This window comes from Globicephala melas, chromosome 1, assembly GCF_963455315.2.
Source record: "Globicephala melas chromosome 1, mGloMel1.2, whole genome shotgun sequence".
In the NCBI taxonomy this organism is placed as follows: domain Eukaryota; kingdom Metazoa; phylum Chordata; class Mammalia; order Artiodactyla; family Delphinidae; genus Globicephala; species Globicephala melas.
The window spans coordinates 80698745-80702635 of record NC_083314.1 but is presented as its reverse complement, the minus strand read 5'-3'; the positions used below and the strand labels follow the sequence as shown (position 1 = coordinate 80702635).

General features: G+C 44.7%; 1 non-coding gene across 1 annotated transcript; it reads left to right on the top strand.

The window, feature by feature from the left end:
• Window positions 1-989: 989 nt before the first annotated feature.
• Window positions 990-1061, top strand: TRNAH-GUG (transfer RNA histidin (anticodon GUG)). The gene has a single exon. It is a non-coding gene; the product is annotated as a tRNA-His (tRNA).
• Window positions 1062-3891: the final 2830 nt, after the last annotated feature.

The following is a 3891-nucleotide window of genomic DNA, read 5'->3' as shown; positions in this document are numbered from 1 at the left end:
ACAACAATAGCCATAAAGACAGGCAGAAGAGAAATGTGAAGAGATACAGTTACTAGTTGCACTCTTTCAGGAAATTCTGGACTCCCAGTGACTTGTCCTGGCAATCTCTTCTTCGATGCTCTTGGCCTCTTATGCACCAGACACATACAGGAGAGTCCTAGTGGCGGAGCCTTTTCCGGAAAGTATGTTCGGTGTAGGAAAAAACCACAATGCCTTTGAGTATTTCCTAAAAAGGAGTAGCCTTTCGATTAACCGTGACACGCTAACCCATTGCGCCACAGAGACAAAGGAACATTATTTTCCCCGCTTACCCCGGGATGAACAATCACTCCTTCTGCGCTGGGCGGAGCCTCTCGCCTTTCCAGGACAGCAGTGCCGGCTCCAAAGCCTCGGACAACAGGAGAGGTGGAGTCCCCGCAGCGCGTTCGACCCGTGGGAAAGCCGTGCGTCGGGCGATTCTGAAGGCAGAAGGGGAGCCGAACGTCCCCGCCGCAGATGCCAGTGCCCCGGAGACGCCCCCGGGCCTGAGCCGAGTGGAGCCCAAGGGAAGCTGAGTGCCCGAGGGGCTCGTAATGGTTCTTTCTGTTCTTTGCTCCGCCTTCATCCGATCTTCTGCGCGGGGGGCGCTGCCCTCCCTCCGCTCGGCCGCGATCGGTGGGGCGGGAGCCTGAACCAGGGGGTGGGGAGGGTTGGTCCAAAGGGGCAAACGCAAGAGGCGGGAAAGAAGCCGGCGAGGTGAGGACGAGGACAATGAGACTTCCCAGAAAGCACGTGCCGGATTTAGGGAGATGAGAATTGGTTTTTGGTTTTCTTTTGTTCTATCATCCTGTATCAGAATTGAAAGGAAAAGAGGGGAAACCGGTGCTCGGGCATGAGAGAGAGAATAGGAATACCTGCAATTTCCAAGAATAAAGCGCCGCAGTGACTGGAATCCTTTTACGTCATATGACATACATCAAGGGTAGTTGTTGTCACTTGGAATATAGCGCGCCGTGATCGTATAGTGGTTAGTACTCTGCGTTGTGGCCGCAGCAACCTCGGTTCAAATCCGAGTCACGGCATTACCTTTACACCTGGCGTCTGCTTTCCCTTTTCTTACACCCGGTAGTGGTCTACACTGGGTTCTCAGACATGTGACCGCTAATTTTTATCCAAAAAGGAAATTATTTAGGTGTATTAACAGAACGAAACGCACAAATCATTAACGAATAGCTATTTGATGTGAAATCATCATGAGGATTACGACATAGAAAATTTTTACCAACCAAGTATGGATGAAACACTTTGATACATGGATGAAGCCCTTTGACACACTTTCCAGGTAATGCCTATCCACCTGCTGCTACTTGAAACTATTCTGATGTCCACCCCTCAGGTTAAGCTTGTTCTTTCTTCAAATTCACATAAACGAATATATACTTTTTACTATCTAGGTATTATCAAGCAGAGATTCTGAAGTCGAGTTTCTCACTAGTAGGGGAATCACAGAGGTCAGCACATCATGAAGGCAATGGACAAGACTTTGCCCTGGAGAAAGCACCTTCAAGATCATGGTACTTCTCCTGCTAGGTAACTCTAAGTACATACCCCACAGGCCACCATCTTTCACTCAGGGTCATCATCCTCCCCTCCACCTGAACCGAACCACTCTCCACAAAGAAATTCTAGCGAAGATCTCCCAATCCCCCCGCCCCTCCCCACACACGCAGAACATACGCGCCCGCCCACCAGACTGACCGCCTTAGGGCAGCGGCTCCAGAATCACAGACACCCGCAGCCACTGTGCTGTCTCATCTACTGTTGCCTCTGCTGGCTTGGTCCACCCTGCTCCCCCTCCTCTTGCCTTGCAGTGGACATAACATTTATCCTAACAGGTCTTCTGAGTGAGTGTCCAAGGGAGAAGGGAAAACGTGCCCATTGCCTGGTAGAGACCACGGGGATTCAAAACAACTGCAGCTGGAGAAGTTGGGGCATTTACCTAGATCACCATCCTATTGATATTCTGGTGTTGATTTTTACACCTACCTTCTGCTTATGTCGCAGATAACAGCTTTCCCTTGTGGTAGTGAGATGAATTGGAAACTCAAATTACTCAGGGAAATGAATGTGAATGAATGGATTGAAAGAGAATATTTAAAAAATATATTCCGCCCTCCCTCAACTGACGAGTGCATGGAGATGGCAAAGGCCTGGGAGGCCCAGCATGTCCGCTGATGCTGGGCCAGTCATTGGATCTGAACCTGTTGCTGCTCGGAACACCTGGAGCCTGGGTCTCTGTCTCTGAGAGATGCTTTGGAGGATCCATCTGCATGGCAGCGACCGACCACACCACCCTGTTTCCTTTTACTGAGGCTAAGCCGGGATCTTCCTGGATCACAAAGGTAGATATTTTAATGACCAAAAGTTATAAGAAAATATTATTGACATTTTTACTCATCAGGGAAATAAGCATTAACACTATAAGGAGGTATCATTACACACCCTCCAGCATGGCTGTAACTTAAAAGAATTCGTGCTCCAAATGCTGACACAAGTGTGGAGCAATTGCATCTGTAGTATAGCTGGTTTGAAATCATTCTAAAATACTGTTGGCACTTTCTAATAAAGTTCATCTTGTACCTAGTCCATGACCCAGCAGTTGCAACACTTCTATGAATGCACAAGTATACAAAAAGATTGATATGAATATTCATCAAAACACCAAGAATATTCATCAAGAACACTAATTAACACCACCCCCCACCAAAATTACTCCAATAATACCAAAATTAATAAGTGATATATATAATATGAATATGTTTAATGAACAAAATGTTGCATGAAACAAAAGTCAGTTACCAAAAATGTACATTCATTCATCTGAATTTCAAGAGCAGGCAATAGTAATCTATTGCAATAAACTTCAGAATAGTAATTAACTAAGTGATCTAGTGTAGGAATTGCCTAGAAAGGGGCTCAAGTGACATTTTTAGGATGATGGCAATTTTCTATAACTTGATCTGGGTGGCGATTACATTTGCCAAATTTCAACAAACTGTGCCTATGCCCTAAAGATTTGTGCTTTTTACACTATGTGAACTATATAGTTCAATGATTTACTGTTCCCATAAAAATCAGTGCATGGTGGATGAAGGCAGGTTGGTGTAGACCATGACAACTAGTTTGCATTTTATTGTAAACTCATTAAAAACTCATTCTCCTTTAGTGTAAAAAATCCCACTGATATTTGAAATATCAAATATTCTTTACCGGAAAAGAGGGCAATCACCATGTCATTTCGTTAGTGCAAGCTATAGACAAGGATCCTTGAGAGGCAGTATTTCAACTTTGGGGATATGTTCTGCTCAACAGTGAGACAAGGAACCATCCTAGGTTTCACTTTGACTGGCACCCGCGGGTTTGTGCACTGTGGGATTTACTCCTCACTGCATCGTGCTCTGCGGCCAGTGCCAAACTCTGCTCTCCAACCACTGCTAAGGGGCATAGCTGGTGCTGGCATTAAAAGCAAATGGATGGAATATTATTCAGCCATAAAAAAGGAGATATTGCCATTTGTAGCAGCATGGATGACCTAGGGATTATCATACTAAGTGAAGTAAGCCAGACAAAGACAAACATCATATGATATCGCTTATATGTGGAATCTAAACAAAACAAAACAAAAACGATACAAATGAACTTATATAAAAAACAGAGGTAGACCCACAGAGGTAGAAAACAAACTTATGGTTACCAAAGGGGAAAGCGGGGGAGGGATAAATAGGAGTTTGGGATATACACAGTGCTATATATAAAATAGATAACCAACAAGGACCTACTGTATAACACAGGGACCTATACTCCATATTTTGGAATAACCTATAAAGAAAAAGAATATGAAAAAAATAGATA